Below are 11043 nucleotides of genomic sequence, written 5' to 3'. Positions count from 1 at the left end.
AGGAGTGTTCCCTTTGCTCCACATCCTCTCCAGCATTGACTGTCATTAGTGGTTTTTGATCTTAGCCATTCTGACAGGTGTAAGGTGGTATCTCAGAATCATTTTGATTTGCATTTCTCTGATGATTAAGGATGTTGAACATTTCTTTAAATGTCTTTCAGCCATTTGTGACTCTTCTTTTGTGAATTCTCTGTTTAGCTCTCTAGCCCATTTTTTAGTTGAATTGTTCAGTATTTTGATGTCTAGTTTCTTGAGTTCTTTATATACTGTGGAGATCAGTCCTCTGTCAGATGTGGGGTTGGTGAAGATCTTTTCCCATTCTGTAGGCTGTCTTTTTGTCTTATTGACCATGTCTTTTGCCTTGCAAAAGCTTCTCAGTTTCAAGAGGTCCCATTTATTAATTGTTGTGCTTAGTGTCTGTGCTGTTGGTGTTCTATTTAGGAAGTGATCTCTGGTGCCAATGTGTTCAAGAGTACTTCCTACTTCAGAAACAGAGTTCTAAATGAAGCTCTGGCTGTCCTGGAACTTGCTCTGTAGACCAGGCTGGCCTCAAATTCAGAGATCTACCTGCTTCTGCCTCCCAAGTGCTGAGATTAAAGGCAAGTGCCCCTGCTGCTCAGCTCTTGTCTCTGGTCTTAATTTTGAAGTCTCATTGAGATGCTATTGTATGTGAGTGAGCAGAAAGGGGTGGAAGTGGGCACAGCCAGGAATTCCTAGCAGGACTGTATCCCAGGTCTCTTCCCTCTGTTTTCATCCAGGTCACCTTGCAGCTTCACTTTGTGTTTTGCTTGTGTTCATTTTATCTCCCCTCATCTTCCCAGTCAGCTGTAAGTGAATGGACACTAGCCCACTCGAGCATGTGACTCTGGCAGGCCTTGCCAAAAACTGTTAGATTACATTCCTAAAACTAGCCCCCATGGTCTATTCTCTTATTTGGCCACTTCCTCCTCTTGGGGCTGACTACCAAGGTCCAGCTATCAAAGTATTGAAGTCCAGCAGCAAAAGCCCCCTTTGGCTACCCTAATTAACATGCCCAGTTAAAATTAAACACCTCATCCTAACATGGGGCTTCTCCTTTTACTCTTTTTTTCTGTTTTTCTTTTTCAAGACAGGGTTTCTCTGTGTAGCTTTGCGCCTTTCCAGGAACTCATGCTGTAGACCAGGCTGGCCTCGAACTCACAGAGATCCACCTGACTCTGCCTCCTGAGTGCTGGGATTAAAGGTGTGCACCACCACTGCCTGGCATCTCCCTTTACCTCTTATAAATCTCCATTTTCCTATGGACTGCATCAGTCCTCTCTCCCGCCTAGGAATATCCCCCTTGTCCTTCTCCCTTGCCCCTTTTCCTGCTTCCTCTATATCCTGTCTTTGTCCCTTATTCCTGCCCTCTGTCCCTCTGTGGCAAACAGTCTTTGTGCTGAGAACATGGTCTTGGGGGGCCTGAGCTTATACTTTTCCTTTCAGTGAGTGCTAATGGAGATGGAAAAAGTAACCACAGTGAATTCTTGGTACCTCTCACAGTGCTCATAGTCATGTGTGTAGATCTTAAGTCTCTCATGAATGACAGTCTGTTGTCATGACTTAAAATATTTATCTCCATCATGCACTACATAAACTGAACATAGAGGTACACACTTGTAATCCCCACCTGGGAGGTAGAGGCAGGTGTATTAGGAGTTCAAGTTCATGCTTGGCTCCATATTGAGTTTAAAGCCAATATGGCTTAAAAAAAGTTTAGAGATCCTGCCTATTAGAGGGAGGATACATATACATGTGTGTGTGTGTGTGTGTGTGTGTGTGTGTGTGTGTGTGTGTGTGTGTTTAATGCAAGACCAAAGAAGAGAACGAAGGCCTCAGGAAGTTGTCTTTCCTGGAAGCTCATTTCAATGAGGAAGGTACAGGTGAATAGGGATCCAAGAGATGGCCCCTTTCAGTGAGGGACCCAGCTCTCAGGATGAATCCTGCTCCCAGAACCGCCCCACCCCGCCTAAAAAAAAACCCTACCCTAGGTGGCCACACCTTCATTAGAAGCTTTCATATTATCTGTAGGCATCTTCCATCTGTCTAGGTTCAAAGTTTCCCTGTCTTTTCAAGCCTTGCCAGGGTATTTGCCACTACCCATATTCCTCTTTTTCCCCAGAGACCAAGACTCTTGGTGGGGGTGAGGGGGGTGGGGAGCATGGGTCACCTTCAGGCCTCCAGTCTCCTCCCCAAGTCCTGACATACAATAGAGTAGAAGACTGCTGTGTGACAAAACCTTTCCTAGGGAGACAATACACACATCTGCTCACCCCAGATAGGGATCCCACAAAGTGTAGGTACCACTGAAGTCCAACTTGGTGGACCAATGGGTTTTATGGGGGCTACTTACAGAAGCAGAAATGACTCAAAGATGATTACATCACCAAGTCACCCCAGCATGGGTGACAGACAGCTCACAAAAGCTGGAAACCTGGAGCACACTGCACAGCCTGCAGGCAGCTCAGCAGGTTTGGAGAGTGTCCTTTCCAGGTACCTAGGTTGGTCTAAACCAGTGGTTCTCAACCTTCCTAAGGCTGTGAGCCTTTAATAAATATAGTTACTTCTTCGTGTTGTAGTAACCCTAAACCATAACATTATATCTGTTGCTACTTCATAACTGTAATTTTGTTACGGTTATGAATCATAATGTAAACATCTGTGTTTCTCCATGGTCTTAAGTCCTAGGGGATCCCTGTGAAAGGCCTCCCCACCCTCTGCCCCCCAAAAAGGGGGTTGTGACCCACAGGTTAAGAACCACGGGTCTAAACCACTTTCAGGCAGTTCAGCTGGTTTCTGCGTCTTCCAGGCAGCTGCTCTCTGTTCGGTCTTTCGGCAGCTCAGCTTGTCTAAGTGTGTTCTTTGCAGCTGAGTTTGCCTTACTCTGCCTAGTGAAGCTTAATCTCAGGGAATTCATTGTTATTGTTCTTTACCTCCCTGCTTATGGAGCTCCCCTGCAAGATGAAAGATTTCAGTTTCCCAGGGGACTGTTAGCAAACACATAATCCATCAAGGATCCGGCAGATGACCCAACAGAACACAAGAACTAAAGAGAGGCAAGAGGGTCACCATGCATTTAAGGTTAGCCTGGGCTACATAGGGTGACCTTGCTCAGAAACAAGAAAGATAACAACCATAACCAAAAAAGAACTGAGCATAGCTGGGTGGTGGTGGCACACGCCTTTAATCCCAGCATTGGGGAGGCAGAGGCAGGAGGATCTCTGTGAGTTCAAGTCTAGCCTGGTCTAGAGAGCTAGTTTCAGGACAGCCAAAACTACAGAGAGAAACCCTGTCTCAGGAGGAAAAAAAAAGAACTTAATCTTCTTTAAGGTTAGGGGAGGTCTGGGGTCCTTCCAGACCCAGGCAGCACCAAGCCCAGACGTCAGTGGGCAGGCACTTCATGGGATCTGGCTCATCCCAGGAGAGAAAGAAGAGAGTGCTGATAACTGGTGCCTCATCTTACTGCCTTTGCTGTCACTGTCTCATGGCCAAGGCTTCCGAGCTCTCTAGGAGAGCTTCCGGAAGGTTCTAAGACTTCCTTAGAGTGCTGGAGTCCTGGAATCTGGGCCAGGGAGGGATAAGAATGTGGTTTGAAGTCCCAGCTGCTCCATGCAGTCATATCTCAGGTGTCCCTTTCACCTCCAACAGCCCTCCTTTGACTTTGTTCAGACAGTGTATGGAGCAGCAGTGAGGACCCAGAGCAGGAAAAGGCAAGGAAGCCAGAGGTAGGACGAGGTGGGTACTAAAGTCCACCAGGGGAGGGAGAGAGGGAAGCGGCAGGTTGCCTGGAATGGGATGCTAAGCCACAGTTGGAGTTTCCTGCCCTCTGCTGCACTAAGGAAGGCTCTTCCTCTGAACTCCTTGAAGATGGCCTAGCTCCCCCCACCCAGCCCACCCAGCGACTTGCGGCTGCCCTGAGGCTACTCTTTGGAGCCCCCTTTGTCTCTGAGACCAGTAGCCTCTCAAAGAGGACCACTTCTCCAGTACCAGCCTCCTGTTCAGCTTCTTCCCTCTCTCTTTTTAAGATTGTTTTGCATGCACTGGTGTTTTACTTGCATGTATGTCTGTGTGAGGGTGTCAGGTCCCCTAGAACTGAAGTTACAGACAGTTGTAAGCTGCCAGGTGGGTGCTGGGAATCGAACCCAGGTCCTCTAGAAGTACAGTCAGTGCTCTTAACCGCTGAGCCATCTCTCCAGCCACTCAGCATTGTCTCAGAGGCCTTGCCTGCTGTCTTCGGGGACAGTTATCTTCTGACAGGCCAACATCTTCTTTAGGACATTTGTTTGGTCTGGAACTAACTTCTCTGGGCCAGCCTCTTCTCCCAAACATTTCCTGAGTGCTGTAATCTTCTGCAGAACAAGGGATTCATCAGGGATGGGGATCTTCTGGAAAGCATGGCCTCCTTCAGAGCCCCTTCTTCCCTGGCTTCTGGCTCTGTCCTCACTCTTCCTCCTGGACCCAGGGACAACACTGCTCCTGGCCCTTTGTCTAGTGATTCAGGAGCTTCAGTTTCTTCTTGGCCCCAAGAGACTACCACTGGTGCCTCTGTCTCTGCCTCCATCCCTGTTACATCCCCAAGATGGCTGGGTCCTCATCTTTGGAGATGGGGGTTAGTGACTTAGACACTTCCATGCTTGAGTCAGAAGATAGGAGATGGGGTGGATAGAGAAGAGAGGTGAGTGAGTCTGAGTATAACTGATCCATTGGACACTTCACAAGGAGGGGTGATGAAGTCCAACCCTGGCCCTCTTCCCTTGTCACCACTACTTAAGGTCACTCATATCCACTCTACACGCTGGGTTTCCAGGGTGTCACTTACCCCAGGCTTCACTAAGTTACAAATCCCTGTGAACTCATTGGTTCCATTTCAGCCACATCAATAAAAGCTCAGATTATAGATAGCAGGATCTGTGCTGGACATGCAAGGGGATCAATGTTGTGGGGTATTCACCGGAGAAGACTACTTGGGCATGGGTTTAAACCAATAGAAAGTCTTTATTAGCCAGCTGGCCACTATACTGGGATCCCGGTATAGCACTGAGCCGTTCTCAGGGTGAACTTTTAATCACAAAAACCATATTCTAAATTGACACACTTCAGTTAACAGGAATACTTAGGGAGTAGTGGAACTCCAGAAAGTCAAAAAAAGCATGGTTAATATGTTCAGAGACTTTCCCAGAACTATGGACTTGATGCATTAGGTCTTTGTTTTAGTTTTGGCAAATGGTGCTGTCTACATGCTAAGTTTTACAGCTTGAATGGTACTCCCATCATGGAGTCAGTTGTGCAAAAGTCAGGGGGTCTGCTAAGGTCTGAGACCCTGTCACAATCAAAAGGAGTGGGTACAGCCTCTGTCCCTTACAGCAGGTGTGTTCAATCTGTGGCCCTCTGGCTGCCTGTTGTTGTGGTAGCACCCATGCTACCACCACCCGTTTACCATGTGCGAGCCAGGGGCTGTGGATCAAAGGAAAGAGACAAAAGACAGCAGGTCATATGTGCCAAAGGATGCCAAATGCCCGTTTATTGAAGAAGGGAAGAAACCTTAAATACAGGCTTACAGCACAATGGAAGAACCCCTGGAGGGCAGAAGTTCGCTACTGAATGTTCTACATTCTTGCATCTAAACTGCTTACACCAAATGCAGGATACACAGACAAAGAACCTCCTAGTGAGCATTCAGGAGGGTGGAGACCAGCAGGGAATCAGCATAGGGAGGTTAAGGTCAGCAAGCATGGCTGCAGTTACCCAACTTGGGAGTTCCAGGGCCCTATAGGTCCCCCCTTTTTACTAAAAAATGAGCTTCTGACTTAGGTTGCGTGGGACATCAGCAGGTTGCCTTACCCGTCATGGAGACACTTGCCCAGGCCACACAAGCGCTCTGTCTTAGGTTGACAACCGCCCCCCAAGCATTACCCATCTCTGAATACTCATTATCATACAGGTTCAACCACGTGAGCTGTAGGGTTAACTGCTGCCAAAGATCTCAAAGTAGCGCTGGGCTTGCAATCTGTGCGACACAGAAAAGACCAACAGAAGTCCTAACCAACCCATAGCCAGTAGGCTAAAGGCAATTGAGCCATTCCCTTCCTTTGTGAGCCTTACTTCTAATTGGAGTCCTTGTAAGATGGTATCCCAAAAGCAAATGGAACTTGAGTTTATTGAATTTATAACATTCAAAGCCAATCGAAATGTATATAACTACTGAATTAAATTTATCATGCCCAATAGAATGAAAGAGTAATTAACTATGGTAGCTACTTTTGCTGCCAGGGTCTCCATTGTGCTAGCTGTAGTGAAATGGCAATCCCAGAAACAGCAGCAGTAGTGGCTGCCACAGCAACAACAGCAACAGCAATGTCAAATTCTCTTCTGGAGCGTGTGAGCATCATCGGTGTCTAACTGCCACAGTCCACTGGCATGGACACAGTTCCAGGAACACGAACCACCAAGGCCCATTTTTCTTGATCCTAGCACGACTTAAGCTGGCAGCTCTGTAAAAGAACAACTAAGAACCATAAAGAAAAAAAAGACAGACAGAAGACAAGGAGCAGAACTAATGGTCTCATAATGGCTACATTCAGGCTCACAGATTTTAAGGTATCTTCAAAAGGGGCTAGATGAATTTCAGGAAGCCAATAAATGTTGCACAGAGCCACTCCTGAAGAGTAGGTACTACACCAGCTTGAAGAGGGTTACAAAAAATGAAAGCCTTAGCTGGTATGCTACTGTTAATAAATGGAAGTCAGTGACCTTCAGGGTTATCCTTAATATCCAAGGTGTCTGGGTGACACGTTCTCAAACATACTTGAAAGAGCAGTTACCATACATTACCTTCTGAAGAATCCAACCGCATGGCTACAGTTCCTAGGCTTATGTTAATGCTTGCCAAGGCTGGTCATATTAGGCTCTCAATCCCCATTGGAATCAGAAGGGGAGAGTTTTTCATGAAGGCCCAATAGGTCTCTGCCATGTTGGGCTTCAGCAGCAGCCACAGGGTGCACATAGCACTCAGGAACCCAAAGAGGAACCTCATTGTCCTGAGGAAAGAAACAAACAGAACCCCGGGCCCACACCAACACCGGATTGGGTCCCTTCCAAGTGCCAGTAGAAAGATCCTTCCATCGCACCAGAGGGTGATGATTTGCAACAGGAGCGGATACTCCAGCAGAATCCACTGATAAAAAGCTTAAAATGGCCGGGTGGTGGTGGCGCACGCCTGTAATCCCAGCACTCGGGAGGCAGAGGCAGGTGGATCTCTGTGAGTTCGAGGCCAGCCTGGTATACAGAGCTAATCCAGAACAGGCTCCAAAGCTACAGAGAAACCCTGTCTCAAGAAACCAAAAAAAAAAAAAAAAAAAAAATCCAAAACAAAAGTTTAAAATGTATAAAACAAGGGAAAGAATAGAATGTGGGGAGGAGAGATGAGCCCCTAGCTCCCCCTTTTTACTTTAGCAATGTATGTTTTTAAGATATGATGGCAGCATTCTACTATAGCCTGTCCTTGAGGATTATAAGGAATACCAGTCTTATTAGCAATAGAAAAATCTCGGCAGAATTTTGAAAATCCCATACTGCTGTAGGCAGGACCATTATCAGCCTTTATGCATTTAGGCACTCCCATATAAGCAAAGGCATGAAGACAATGATTCTTTACATCCTTAACCTTTTTCCCTGAATGGGCAGAGGCAAAAATTAGAGAGGAATATGTATCAATAGACACAAGGACATATTGTAATTTTCCAAAGGAAGGCATGTGTGTAATGACCATCTGCCACACATGATTAGGTAAAAGTCCTTGGGGATTAACTCCCAAATGAGGAACAGGTAAAAACTGAGCATAAAGAGGACAAGATTTAACTGTCTGGATGGCTTGTTCCCAGGTTATACCCATATGATAATGGAGAGATCCAGCATTAAGATGATAACATTGATGCAACTGAGTAGCCTTTTCAAAGGCAGAACAAATTAATGTGACAACCATAGGAGTAATGGCATCAGCCCTCTGATTACCTTCGCTTAGAGGTCCAGGTGATTGGGTATGAGCTCTAACATGACCCACATAAAGGTTATGTGAGCGGGACCATATGAGTCCTTGCACTTGCAACAAATATTCATGAATGGAGAAATGGATGGTATGCAGGCTGTTGTCTCCAAAGGCATAATTGCGTGTGCCACATATTGGCTATCAGTATAAATATTTACACACTCATCAGAAAACATCTGTAAAGCAAGCAACAGTGCCTGTACCTCCGCCATCTGGGCGGAAGTGCCCTGGACTTTCATTCTTTTCACTGTTACCAGAAACTACCACAGCAAAACCACGTGATGTGCCATCAGTAACTACTACACGGGCCTGAGGAATAGGAGTCATCTGTACTATCTTGGGAAATATGACAGGATGCAATTTAAAAAATTGACACACATCATTGGAGGGGTAGTGAGTATCAAACTGACCCTACATGGAGCATGTCAGTATGGTCCAATCATTATCATTAGCTTTCAACCATGCTATTTGAGACTGGGTGTATGGGGTCACAATATCTGGCTCCTTACCAAAAGTTTCAACACTGATCTTGATTCCCTTGAATATAATCTGAGAAACAGCCTGAGGATAAGGAGTAATGGATTTCACTGGAGAAGCTGGGGAATGTACCCATAGAATAGGACCTATTTGCCAAAACACCCCTGTAGGTGAATGAGAAAAACAAAATATCAAATACAACAGGGGAGAAGAAAGATCTATATAATGCACATAAGCCTGTTCCAGGGCCTCTTGTACATGTTGTAGGGCTGTACACCCTTCAGCTGTTAATTTATGAGGAGATAAAGGGTCAGGATTGCCCTTTAAGACATCATACAAGGGGTGAAGCTGACCTGTTAGAATCTTCAAAGTGGACCGAAGCCAGTTATATCTCCCAGAAAGGTTTGGAAATCATTAAGTGTGTGTAGCTGATCTGTATGCAGAGTAATCTTTTGTGGATGTATGCCTGTGTGTAACAATTCATGACCTAAGTAACGACAGGGAAAAGATACCTGTACCTTTTCTGGGGCTATTTGTAAATTAGCCAGGCTAAGAACCTCTTGTAATTTAGAAAAGGCATTAAAAAAAGGTACTTTATCTTTAGCAACCAAAAATATATCATCCATACAGTGAATTATATAAACATCTGGAAAAGCTTTTCAAAATGGAGCTATAGCCAAAGACACATAAATTTGACATATAGTAGGGCTATTGGCCATTCCTTGGGGCAAGACCACCCACTGATATCTGATAAGGTTCTTTGAGAATTTCTGATGGAACACTAAAAGCGAATTGAGGACTGTCCTCGGGATGCAAAGGAATGGCGAAGAAACAATCCTTCAAGTCGACCACAATGAAATGCCAATGCTTAGGAATTGCCACAGGGGCAGGCAAGCCAGGCTGTGTTGCTCCCATGAGAAGCATGGTTTTATTTACAGCTCTAAGATCCTGTAACAGCCTCCATCTTCCTGACTTCTTTTTTATAACAAATATAGGTGTGTTCCATCCAAGGTGAAGTGGAAGGGATGATACGTCCAGCATCTAACTGTTCCTTAACTAATGCATTCGCAGCCTACACTTTTTCTAGCAAGGGGCCACTGTTCCACCCAAATAGGGTTCATCACTTTTCCAAGTGATTTTTATCAGTTGTGTTATCGAAGGCTGCTGTGCAGTGACCCCTATGGAAAAGACCCTAATCCTCTAGTATCCCCAGAACATCTAGTAACACAGCTTTTGTCCGCCACAAGTAGTGGGTCTCCTTGCAGCATTTTCCCTAAGCCTCTGCCCGGGCAGGAGCCCCGACTCTTCAGCATCTGTTGTTCAGGCTGTGTAGTAAGCACTGCTCCCATTCCATCTAACACATCCCGTGCCCACAAGTTCACTGGAATGTCAGGTAGCACAAAGGGTTAAAAAGTTCCTGCATGACCTTCCTCATCTTTCCAATTTAAGAGCAGTCTGCTCTGTAATGGCATCTGAGCTGTGCGGATACCCTGTAGGTTAGAGGTGGAATTTTTAAGGGGCCAACCTTTGGGCCAAAGTTTTATAGAGTTAACTGAAGTGTCAGCACCAGTATCTAAAAGACCCTGAAAATCGTGATCATTAATTTTTAAATCTAGCATGGGTCTTTGTTCTAAGGTGGAAACCCAGCAGGCTAGAGGGCCTGTAGGGCCAAATCCACCTTCACCTCTGTGTGATTTAAGAAAAGGATTATTGGTGTGGAAGCGAGGCATCGAAAGCAATTGTGCTATGCAAGCACCATGGGAGGTAACTGTCACCCCCTTACCAGCCTCAACCATGATCTTAATTTCACCTTCAGAGTCTTCATCTATCAATCCTGGAATTACTCTAATACCTTGCATAAGAGTACTGCTCCTGCCCATAATCAGTTCTAAAGACCCTGCAGGTAGTGGACCCATGACTCCAGTACTGAGAACCTGGGGGCCCATCTGAGGTGTTAATACTGCTCTGGTGGAGGAGTAGAGGTCCAATCCTGCACTTCCAGGGGTGCCTCTGATAAGGTCTTGGACAGAAAGGGATTCCTTCGAGGAAAGAACTTGATGGGATGGTGGGAAACTGAGGTTTGGACAGGTGTATCCAGGGCTCTGTCTGGAGTGGACCCCGCTGCCCGTTTCCCAAAGATAGTAACAGATTTCCCTGAGCATCAACCTTAGATCGGCAATCATTACTCCAATGACGGCCCTTTTGACAAGGGGGGCAAAATCCTGGTGTTTTTGTCACTGCTTGGGCTTGAGGACAATGTTTCTTAACGTGACCTTGCTGACCACACCCAAAACAGGTTTTTTGGCAGACTCCTACAGAATTATTCCTCCTAATGGCTGAAGCCATTACCTGTCCCATGATGTGATGCCCATCTATATCCCTACATAGTTTAAGATAATCATTTAAGCTCTTTTTTTTTTATGAGGCCTAATGGCCTCTTTGCAATATTTATTGGCATTTTCAAAGGCCAATTGCTTTACTATCGGCATGGCTTGATCAACATC

The sequence above is a fragment of the Onychomys torridus genome, chromosome 11, assembly GCF_903995425.1.
Source record: "Onychomys torridus chromosome 11, mOncTor1.1, whole genome shotgun sequence".
Classification (NCBI taxonomy): Eukaryota; Metazoa; Chordata; class Mammalia; order Rodentia; family Cricetidae; genus Onychomys; species Onychomys torridus.
The sequence above is the reverse complement of the archived record's forward strand: the minus strand, read 5'-3'. Positions refer to the sequence as shown.